This window comes from Ahaetulla prasina, chromosome 5, assembly GCF_028640845.1.
Source record: "Ahaetulla prasina isolate Xishuangbanna chromosome 5, ASM2864084v1, whole genome shotgun sequence".
Classification (NCBI taxonomy): Eukaryota; Metazoa; Chordata; class Lepidosauria; order Squamata; family Colubridae; genus Ahaetulla; species Ahaetulla prasina.
Window position 1 is genome coordinate 103,450,698 of NC_080543.1, and position 12,783 is coordinate 103,463,480.

General features: G+C 38.4%; 1 protein-coding gene across 1 annotated transcript in view; it reads left to right on the plus strand.

Annotated features, from left to right (window-relative positions):
- The window catches only part of NALF1 (NALCN channel auxiliary factor 1), a 563,217-nt gene that overhangs the window by 52,595 nt on the left and 497,839 nt on the right, over window positions 1–12,783 (plus strand). The window lies entirely within an intron of this gene.

The following is a 12,783-nucleotide window of genomic DNA, read 5'->3' on the forward strand; positions in this document are numbered from 1 at the left end:
TTCCTCTTAATTATTGTGTTGAATCTTAGGTGTAAAATTCAAATATTATTAATACTCTGATTTTGTCTTGTGATAAATGACAAAACTGTGCTTATACTGTAGATGTCTGCAGATTGATTCTTTTCATGCAAACTGGAACGACAGAGCTAGAAACAACACTGTGATTTGTACTCAATGATGTACTTAATATACTCCCTAGAGAAGGTTGTTGTATGTCTTTGTTTAAAGAAACCATGTTTGTTTATGTTATTTCTGGGAATTTATAACATTGGAAGGAATGGCTAATTTATTGAAGGAGAGAAAAAAAATTCAAAAAAAATATAAACAGTAGAATGAAATGAAATAGGAGGGAATTTTAATAAGAAAAAAAGTAAATATTTGCATCTTTGTAAGGGAAGTGAAAGGCAGCAATTCAGAATTAAAGAGACTTGATTTAACAGAAGTGTTCTTATCAGTTACAAGTTAAACATAGCCAGCAGTATAATATCAGGTTAGCTGGACAGTGCATTATCAGAGTCAATACCACGGAAAATAGCTGTTTTGTTGTCCTGTGCCCTGGTCCTGTCAATTTGGAAAACTGTGTCCTGCTCTGAGCACCATTGCTTAAGAAAGACAGCAACAAATTGGAGCCAGTTCGGGGTGGTGATATCTAAATGGTGAAGAGATTGGGAAACAAACCCTCTGAGGGAAGATTGAACAGCCTTGAGGGACAGGAGGAACAGCCTCTATAAGGCAGTGGTTAGATAAAAGAGTTGGCAGCAAGAATGTAACATTAGTAAACATCTAAGAGCTTCCCTTGTTCTCTCAAAGATAAAGGGAAGGAACAAGGAAGTACCATATTTTTCGGAGTATTAGATGCTCCGGACTATAAAACGCATCTACCTTTTTTGGTGAGGAAAACAAGAAAAAGAAATCTGTCTCTGCCTCCCAGCAATTTTTATTTATTTATTTATTTATTTTATTTGTCACAACCGTATATATAAGCATAAACATGAAATAACTATACGAAATTGGATACAATCAAAGGGAACATTAGGACAGGAACGGTAGGCACGTTGATGCTCTTATGCACACCCCTTATTTTGCCTCGTTGCAGCAAACAGCCTGCTTTACTTCCATTTTCGTTTTCAGCATAGCTTGATTAGCACAAGAAAAAAAAAATGCTCACAGCAATTTACCTCCTTGCAGCAAGCAGCAGACATCAATGCAGCAATAGGCAATGGCAATCCCTGCAGCCTGAAACAGCTGGGGGTCAGGAGGCTGATCCAATGGACAATCAACTTGTGTTAATTAAGCTGTGCTGAAGCTGAAATGGGCTGTTTCTTTTTGCTGCTTGCTGCAAGGAGGTAAATTGCCTGGAGGCAGAGGCCAAAGGATGGGGGCCAGTGGGTGGGCGGGGCTACATTCAGTGTGTAAGATGCACCCAAATTTTCACCCCCTTTTAGGTGGGAAAAAGGTTGGTTTTATACTCTGAAAAATACGGTACATTCAGACTTGAAAGATTCTGTTACTGTAGTTTTACAGTAAAGTAGCATTGACCTACATGACATTTGTTTCAGTCTGGTCTACATTGAAAGGCTGATAGGAATGGTTAAAATATCTGGATATGTTTTACCTACAGAAAATAAAACTGAGAGGAAATACAATATCAAATATCTGAATGGTTATCACAGCAAACTTATCTGTTGCCAGACAATAGGATTGGAACAAAAGTAGATTCAGACTAAACATCAAGAAGACATTTCTAACTGTGGTTGAAGTGAGGAGTTCTTCACTGGAGGTATTCAAATAAGAACTAAACAATTTTCTTTCATATATGTAGTATTATGGTCCAATCTCTGACTAGATGAGACCTTTAATGAGACCTTTAATTCTGTGATCATAAATACTTTGGTCTTAAATAAATGAATAAGAGGAATGGCATGTTTGCCTCTCACTATGTATATAAAGATACTATATTCTATTATTTAATAATATTTTCTTAGAGTTTCCAGTCAAGCTGCAATCTTTTCAAATAATTTGCCTTATTTATATTTACAATCTATTACAGTTTTCTCTAAATATTCTGCTAGGAATAGGACTTGCAGACTGCATCACTGAATCACCAACTGCTGTGAATGCTTTTGGTATTTGAATTTTAGGAGGAAAATTTGGGCGGGAAAATGCACGTTGTTGATTGGCTGATGCTTCAGCCAAAATACTATTTAAAGCGGGTTTTTTGCCTGTTGGCTTTTGCTGGACCACAATAAACCAAAGAGCTGTTGTCACTTGTATTGTCTCCTGCCTCTTCATTGCCCGAACTTAACATTGGCGACGAAGGTGGGATATTGAAGGCAGTGAGACTAGGAAAAGAGCTGAAGGAGCAACGTAATTTCAAACCCAGCCAGTATCAAGAGCGGATACATAGCGATGTCTAGCTATACGCCGCCAGCGCCATTCGACCCAGCCAAGGAGAAATGGGGGTCGTACATGGCTCGTTTCGAGTGTTTCCTCGAAGCTAACAAACTGCAAGGAGTATCGGATAATCAGAAGCGCGCTTACTTCCTGAGCCACTGTGGGCCAGAAGTCTTCGATACCACCGAATCGCTGTCGGAACCAACGCCTGTACAGTCGGTGCCATGGCAAACGCTACAGACGACGCTACGAGCACACTACGCGCTGGTGCCATCGAAGTTTGTACAACGGTTCGAGTTGAGGCAAAGAGTTCAGCGAGAGGGCGAATCGATAAGCGTGTACATGGCCGCATTAAGGAAAGCCGCAAACCACTGTGGGTATAGAGACTTGGAGGACTCTTTATTAGAACAACTCATTTGTGGGGTCAGGGACATCCGACTACAGACGCGGCTGCTGTCGAAAAGCAACCTAACCCTGGCGATAGCCCTGGATGAGGCCAGGGCACACAAGATGTCCACCAAAGCAGCAGAAACCTTACAAAAGCTGAACACACCGAATGCCACGGCGAAAGCAATGCCAGTCCACAGCGAAGAAATCCAGGCCGAATCGGACGGTGAGGAAGAGGAAGAGGTTTTCCACACCGGGAGGCCGGAGAGAGGCGAATCGATAAGCGTGTACATGGCCGCATTAAGGAAAGCCGCAAACCACTGTAAGTATAGAGACTTGGATGACTCTCTATTAGAACAACTCATTTGTGGGGTCAGGGACATCCAACTACAGAGGCGGCTGCTGTCGAAAAGCAACCTAACCCTGGTGATAGCCCTGGATGAGGCCAGGGCACACGAGATGTCCACCAAAGCGGCGGAAACCTTACAAAAGCCGAACATGCCGAATGCCGCGGCGAAAGCAATGCCAGTCCACAGCGAAGAAATCCAGGCCGAATCGGACGGTGAGGAAGAGGAGGAGGTTTTCCACACCGGGAGGTCGGAGAAAGGCGAATCGATAAGCGTCTACATGGCCGCATTAAGGAAAGCCGCAAACCACTGTGAGTATAGGGACTTGGATGACTCTCTATTACAACAACTCATTTGTGGGGTCAGGGACATCCGACTGCAGAGGCGGCTGCTGTCGAAAAGCAACCTAACCTGGCGATAGCCCTGGATGAGGCCAGGGCACACAAGATGTCCACCAAAGCAGCAGAAACCTTACAAAAGCTGAACACACCGAATGCCACGGCGAAAGCAATGCCAGTCCACAGCGAAGAAATCCAGGCCGAATCGGACGGTGAGGAAGAGGAAGAGGTTTTCCACACCGGGAGGCCGGAGAGGGCGAATCGATAAGCGTGTACATGGCCGCATTAAGGAAAGCCGCAAACCACTGTGGGTATAGAGACTTGGAGGACTCTTTATTAGAACAACTCATTTGTGGGGTCAGGGACATCCGACTACAGACGCGGCTGCTGTCGAAAAGCAACCTAACCCTGGCGATAGCCCTGGATGAGGCCAGGGCACACAAGATGTCCACCAAAGCAGGGGAAACCTTACAAAAGCTGAAACGCCGAATGCCACGGCGAAAGCAATGCCAGTCCACAGCGAAGAAATCCAGGCCGAATCGGACGGTGAGGAAGAGGAAGAGGTTTTCCACACCGGGAGGCCGGAGAGAGGCGACCAAGATGAGTGCGTGAGTTGCAGAGGCCAACACCAATGACAGAATTGCAGGTTCAAAGACGCTATTTGTCGGCGGTGTGAAAAGAAAGGACTCATAGCTCAGGCCTGTCGAGCCTCCCAACCTTCCCACCAAAGATTCAAACCGGCCAATCAACAGGGCGCTGGTTCAGCAAAGCGGCCAGGGATTGGCCAGTTCAAAAAAGGCGCGAAGCCGAATCACACCACTGTGCGAGTGGGCCACGCATCGACACGACTAGAAAAGAAAATATTCACTAAGACCTACATCGAAGGAGTGCAGTGTAAAATGGAGGTGGATACCGGCTCATCAATCACGATTATGTCCTGGGACATGGTCGCACGGGACCTGCCAGAAGTTGCGAAATGACAGCTGCAACCCCAAAAGCTGAGAGTGCAAGACTACCAGGGAAACCGGATCCCTGTTAAAGGAGCCACAACTGTCAGAGTAAGATATGGACAATTCAAGAAAACCCTGCCGATCACCATCGTTGACGGAAACCTGCCCAGTTTACTGGGACTGGACTGGTTTTGAGCCCTAGGAATGGGCATAACCGGGATCCACAGCAATGGAGTCAACCTGAAGGATGAATTGTTGAAGGAATTCAAGGACGTTTTTCAAGACAGCCTGGGCAAGTATGTGGGGACCCCCATTTAATTCAATTTGGACCCCCAGGTGGCTCCCATTAGATTAAAAGCTAGGAGGGTCCCGTTCGCCCTCAAACCCAAGATTGACAGGGAACTAGATAAATTAGTAAGCCAGGGAATACTAGTCCCCGTCGACCATGCAAAATGGGAGACACCAATAGTGACCCCAGTCAAACCGGACGGATCAGTCCGGATTTGCGCTGACTATAAGGCAACGCTTAACAAAGCATTGCAAAAGAGTGCTTACCCCGTTCCCGTAGTGCAACATTTGTTGCACTCGTTAGGGCAGGGACAGGTCTTTGCCAAACTCGATCTGGCTCAAGCCTACCAACAATTACCGGTTGACAACGGAACGGCCGAAGCGCAGACGATTGTCACACATCGGGGCGCTTTTAAATGCACTCGACTTCAGTTCGGAGTTAGTGTAGCCCCCGGGTTATTCCAAAACCTAATGGAACGACTCCTACAGGGTCTACCGGGAGTAGTTCCATATTTCGACGATGTACTGGTATCAGCAGAAAACTTGGAAGAATTAGGGGTCAAATTGCGGAAGGTTTTGGGCATTTTCAGGTCTGCGGGGCTTAAGGTTAAACTCAACAAATGCCAGATAGGAGTTGAATCTGTAGAATTCTTGGGTTACCGGATAGATAAGGAAGGCATCCACCCAACTGAGAGCAAAGTGCGAGCCATTAGAAAGGCTCCAACCCCAAAAAACAAAACAGAATTACAAGCATTTTGGGGGCTTGTAAACTTCTATGCGGTATTTTTAAAAAATAAGGCAACGGTAGCCGAACCGCTACATAAACTGCTAGCTAAAAAATCTGTTTAGACTTGGGGCAGGGTTGAGGCTAAGGCATTTGAAGGCGTTAAGAATCTCTTGTCCAGCAATAGCCTTCTAATTCAGTACAATGGGACGTTGCCACTAGTACTAGTTTGTGATGCATCACCCTACGGGGTAGAGGTTGTCCTCAGCCACAGGTTACCGAACGGTTCAGAAGCCCCTATCGCATATTTTTCCCGCACGATGTCTGCAGCGGAAAGGAACTATAGCCAACTAGACCGGGAAACCCTGGCTATAGTTTCTGGGGTTAAAAAATTCCACGAGTACCTGTTTGGGTGGCAATTTGAAATAGTCACAGACCACAGACCTTTATTGGGACTCTTGGCGGGGGACCGTCCAACACCAGTTGCATTATCACCCAGGCTGACCCGTTGGACTATTTTCCTGGCAGCATATTCGTACAAACTGTCTCACCGACCGGGCAAGGACTTGGGACATGCGGACGCTTTAAGTAGATGCCCGTTGCCAGAGACTATTGAAGACCCGACCCCAGGGACGCCCGTCTTGTTAATTGACTTTTTGGACTCTGGCCCAGTCACATCTACGGAAGTGACTAGGGCATCTTACAAAGACATTGTCGTAAGAACTGTGATCGGTTGGGTGCAGAGGGGATGGCCCGCTGCACCGGGGGATCGTTTCAAAGAGTTTACAAAAAAGCGTTCGGAACTGTCGGTACAAGGGGGTTGTCTGTTATGGGGGGATAGAGTGGTTATTCCGGAGAAATTACGAGGGCATGTGTTGGAACTATTGCATGTGGGCCACCCGGGGATTGTGAGGATGAAAAGCCTAGCGAGAAGTTACGTGTGGTGGCCACAAATGGATAAAGACATTAGCGACCGGGTAGGGAAATGCCAAGCATGTCAAGAATCAAGGCCACTACCCCCAACAGCCCCCATAAGGGATTGGGAGAAACCCCAGGGTCCTTGGTCCAGGATCCACATAGATTTTGCCGGGCCGTTCCATGGGCAGACCTTCTTAATTGTGGTAGATGCCTACTCGAAGTGGTTAGAAATTTTACTCATGAAAACCACAACAGCGGAAGCTGTAATCACAGTCTTGAGGCATCTATTTGTGACACACGGGTTGCCCGACACTCTAGTGTCCGATAACGGCCCACAGTTCACGGCCACCCAGTTTGAGGGGTACTTGGCAGAAGAGGGCATCCGACATGTCCTCTCGGCACCTTTCCACCCGGCGACGAACGGACTTGCAGAACGTTTCGTACGCAGTGCCAAGGAAGCGCTATCTAGAATTAGCCCAGGAGATTGGCAATCCAAAATTGATACCTTCCTGGCAGTCCAACATAGAACTCCCTGTGTGACCACCGGCCGCAGCCCATCGGAGTTATTAATGGGTAGAAGACTCCGGTGCCCCCTAGATCGGTTAAACCCAACATACTCCCCTGATGGGTACCAAAGCACAAAGGGAAGAACCAGAACAATGACAACAGGTGACCCGGTATGGGCACATAACTATAGTGAGGGCCCAGCGTGGCTAAAGGGAACAATTGTAGGAGTGACGGGCCCAAAGTCATACATAGTGGACATGGGGGATGGCCGAGTGTGGAGACGCCACATAGATCAATTACGAAAAAGAATACAAAACAATCCAGAAACCAAACAGCCAGACCCTGACTACACAATATTTGAACCAACAGCTAACTCAACCCCGAGGCGATCGGAGGACTTAGCTGAGTCTGAAGAAGTCCAGCGACGCCAACCGGCTCCTCCGGAGGACAGCAGGGACGACTCTGCCAATAATCCAGGGCCGGATGGCTCAGAGGAGGAGCTGGGAGGAACAAACAGTCCCTCCGACCAGCTCGACTCACTCCCAGGGAATGAATTGCGCAGGTCAGAAAGAGTTAGGAGACGCCCTGTCTACCTGCGTGACTACGTGGAAAAATAACATGCAAAGGTTATGCAAAAAACTATGTAAATATGGTAAAAAGTGTTCTGGGAGGGGAGGAGTGTAATGTATTTGAATTTTAGGAGGGAAATTTGGGCGGGAAAATGCACGTTGCTGATTGGCTGATGCCTCAGCCAAAATACTATTTAAAGAGGGGTTTTTGCCTGTTGGCTTTTGCTGGGACCACAATAAACCAAAGAGCTGTTGTCACTTGTATCGTCTCCTGCCTCTTCATTGCCCGAACATAACAAATAGCATACTCATTTTTAAACTATGAATGTTAACTCACACAACATATCATCATCCATGCAGAAGTGGATTTAGATTCAAGGAAACCATAACAAAGATATAAGAAGTATGTTTGTGTATAATGGGGCAGTCTGATTGCTAGTGGCTAGAGAAAGTATCAGAAAAAGAGGAAAAAAGTGCAAGAAATGAAAAAAAAGTGTGAAAGAGAAAAAAATAACTACTAACTTATTTCCATTTCTCTGTTTTTCTGCCAATGAGAGAAATACGTTAAAGAGGATAGAGAAAGAAACACATAAATGACAACAAAGCTACTGTCCAACTGCCTTTTTTCATAGGAAAGCATTGTGGGGATTTTTTTGTGGTGGGGGGAGGAGATCTCCCCCATTGTCAAATGCAATCTTTTGTTGGCTTCTCCTACCACACCAGATTGGGCCCAAAATATTATCCTGATAAGAAACAGATCCTTTCTTTCCAACATTTCACTGAGTTAGAAAAAACATATTAGGACATTCCATGTCTTGGTTCATATGAAGAAGAAGCAATGTCTACACTACAGAGACAAAAGTAAGAACATTTCATATCAATCAGCAAAGTTAAGTTTTCAATTCTGTACTAATATGCTCACCCAACGAAAGAAATTAACAAAGCCTTAGATTTAGATAAAACTAAGAGCAGTTTAATGTACTCCAAATTTCTGTGGTCCTTTGGCACTGATTGTGTATATGAGCTTATTTGAAGGCTGTAACCAGAGAGAGTGTGCCCTTGACCGAAGAATGGTGGTTACATTCTTTCTATTTGGGATAGTTGTCTGCTTCTGCTAAGCGCACAGCTTCAGGAGAGATGTACATTGAGCAGTGAGGGAGAAAGTGGACACCCGCCTAGCCAGCTACATCAGCTGCATCAATCCTGCAGATCAATGGGATAACAGATGTTGTAGCCAGATTGCCCTCGCATCCACTGTACAGGAGCTAAGCCAATTTATTTCTGGTTCAGCTACAATTTATTTAAAGCATAGTGAAACTAGTGGTCTTTTTTTTTTTAAAGCTACATTATTAGATGGATTTTAAATTTATATTGCTTTGTTTAATATACTACATATACCTTTTTGTGATATAGGATCTCTTTTGGAATCTTGCATTTTTAATTAGTATTTGCAATGTCTCATATCATCTCCCATTTATTATATAATTTTATATAAATGATTATAATTTATTTATTTATTTATTTATTTATTTATTTATTTATTTATTTATTTATTTATTTATTTATTTATTTATTTATTTATTTATTTATTTATTTATTTATTTATTTATTTATTTATTTATTTATTTATTTATTTATTTATTTATTTATTTATTTATTTATTTATTTATTTATTTATTTATTTATTTATTTATTTATTTATTTATTTATTTATTTATTTATTTATTTATTTATTTATTTATTTATTTATTTATTTATTTATTTATTTATTTATTTATTTATTTATTTATTTATTTATTTATTTATTTATTTATTTATTTATTTATTTATTTATTTATTTATTTATTTATTTATTTATTTATTTATTTATTTATTTATTTATTTATTTATTTATTTATTTATTTATTTATTTATTTATTTATTTATTTATTTATTTATTTATTTATTTATTTATTTATTTATTTATTTATTTATTTATTTATTTATTTATTTATTTATTTATTTATTTATTTATTTATTTATTTATTTATTTATTTATTTATTTATTTATTTATTTATTTATTTATTTATTTATTTATTTATTTATTTATTTATTTATTTATTTATTTATTTATTTATTTATTTATTTATTTATTTATTTATTTATTTATTTATTTATTTATTTATTTATTTATTTATTTATTTATTTATTTATTTATTTATTTATTTATTTATTTATTTATTTATTTATTTATTTATTTATTTATTTATTTATTTATTTATTTATTTATTTATTTATTTATTTATTTATTTATTTATTTATTTATTTATTTATTTATTTATTTATTTATTTATTTATTTATTTATTTATTTATTTATTTATTTATTTATTTATTTATTTATTTATTTATTTATTTATTTATTTATTTATTTATTTATTTATTTATTTATTTATTTATTTATTTATTTATTTATTTATTTATTTATTTATTTATTTATTTATTTATTTATTTATTTATTTATTTATTTATTTATTTATTTATTTATTTATTTATTTATTTATTTATTTATTTATTTATTTATTTATTTATTTATTTATTTATTTATTTATTTATTTATTTATTTATTTATTTATTTATTTATTTATTTATTTATTTATTTATTTATTTATTTATTTATTTATTTATTTATTTATTTATTTATTTATTTATTTATTTATTTATTTATTTATTTATTTATTTATTTATTTATTTATTTATTTATTTATTTATTTTTATTCTCTCTACAAGCTAGCATATAGATAGATATTTATAACTTCCATTTCTGTTGCATGACTTTTTATCCCAATGTTTGCTTTTTTAAATATTTGCATGGAAAAAATATGTACATTGTTCCTGAGATTGATTTTTTAATACATCTGATTAAAGCTTTCATGGCTAGAGCTCACTTAATCTTTAAGGTGTGGAAATATTTACAAATACTTTGCTGTTGAGAAGCAAACTTGATTATTCATTCTACAGCTTTTAAATTTCATGCTGGATGGCTTCGAGTCAGTATTTTGACTATTGGTGACTGTCTGGATTAAGTTCCTGCTCTTTTCTTGGCAAGATTTCAGAACTGGTTTGCCATTGCTTCCTTCCTAGGGCTGAGAGAGATTAACTGGCTGAAAGTCACCCAGCTGGCTGCATGTTGAAGGCAGGTCTAGAATTCACACTCACCCGGTTTCTAGCTTGATGCCTTAACCACTATACAAAATTGGCTCTCTATAGTATATCTTATTCTCCTTGACATTTAGAATGTAAATGTTCTACAAATATTTAATGTACCTATCAATTTGTCTACACTTTGCAATGCTAGAGTTAATGAAAAAAATATGTACATTGTTCCTGAGATTGATTTTTTAATACATCTGATTAAAGCTTTCATGGCTAGAGCTCACTTAATCTTTAAGGTGTGGAAATATTTACAAATACTTTGCTGTTGAGAAGCAAACTTGATTATTCATTCTACAGCTTTTAAATTTCATGCTGGATGGCTTCGAGTCAGTATTTTGACTATTGGTGACTGTCTGGATTAAGTTCCTGCTCTTTTCTTGGCAAGATTTCAGAACTGGTTTGCCATTGCTTCCTTCCTAGGGCTGAGAGAGATTAACTGGCTGAAAGTCACCCAGCTGGCTGCATGTTGAAGGCAGGTCTAGAATTCACACTCACCCGGTTTCTAGCTTGATGCCTTAACCACTATACAAAATTGGCTCTCTATAGTATATCTTATTCTCCTTGACATTTAGAATGTAAATGTTCTACAAATATTTAATGTACCTATCAATTTGTCTACACTTTGCAATGCTAGAGTTAATGAAAAAAAATATATTTTCCCTCATTTCCATCTTGTCATTTGTTGAGTTTTACTCATATGGTAATCCTGTTCTGTATATGCTTCTTTTTCTCCTTTTGCTTATTTCAAATCACAGCAAATGTTAAGTATTTCATCATTTTAGACACTTGGTATAGATTATGTGGGAAATTGCATACAAATCAAGCATAGCTCAACCTCAGTGATTTGAGAATTGCACTAAATATATATCATCTTTACTTCTTTGAATAGTAATTGAAAAAGTAATGTTAGAAATTATGTAACTCATGTAGCATAGCAATCAGATATCTTAATTTCTGTTCAGCAAAAGAAGCATTGTTGGGACATGCTTACATAGGCATTTGATTTATTTGATTTATTTATTTATTTATTTATTTATATTTATTTATTTATACTTACTCTGGGCAGTTTACAATAAAAATATAAAAACTGGTATAAAAGCATGAACAAAAAACAGAGATAAAACAGAAATAAGAGCAAAGTTAAAATAAAAATATTACATATTAGAAAGGCAGGGGGAGCAACTTTCATGTCATCAACTCCCAGGGTGATATGAAAGGTACATGCAACAATTTGGACTTGTATAGCTTCCTTTTTGTATAAAATAATGATAATTTATTTACTGAAATGTTTTTGCCAGAAGTGTTAGGCTTCCAGTTGGCTACTTAATTTGGTGAGTTGTTTGGGTCTGAGTGCAGCTAGAGAAAAGAATGGGTGTTCATAGTTTCCATGCTTGCAGTTGGCATTGTGTGAAGTTTTTGAAATGACCTGGCAGAACTACTAGGAGTCTGGCAATCTGACTGTGCTTGAGATGCAGAACAATTCAGGCTGTAACCTGAATGGGTTTTATGAATGAGAGGAGATAATTAGCCTTTTAGTTCTTACAGAGTTCTGCACAATCAAAATGTCAAAAAATACTCTTCCCTCCTTTTTAAAAAAAACCCCAAACACCACACTATTCATGACTTTACGAAAGAAATACTGTTTATTTGGAAATGTTTTATTTTAAGGTTATAAAGTGTTGAAATAGTGGTTTTCTTATTTATTATATTATGTCCCCACTAATAAAAAACATTCCCTTTATATGTATTCTTGTTCTTTTATGACTTCTTCCCTGACCCATATTCCTTGCCAAGTATTTCTAGGACTTCTAAGGATAGTGGGAATAGCTGATATCTGAAGCTTTGTATTGTTCTGATTTCTGTTCTTTGAATTTAGAAACAACCATTCATATCTCCACTTGGAAGACGCACAAAAATGAAGATATCTGCTGAACCATTTCCTAACCCTTGAAGATTCTGAGGCACAGTTGAATACCATTGGAGAAGTGGGGAGGAAGCAGTTGCATGTGCTTGAGACTTGTGAATCAGATGATAAACTATTCTATCATTATATCTGAACACAATAGGCAAGCAATATTTGGACCTCTGTAAACCATTACAACCAGATGTTGATCGATTTCTCTGCACTTTGAGGTTTCTGAATAACTTTGCAACTATCACAGATACT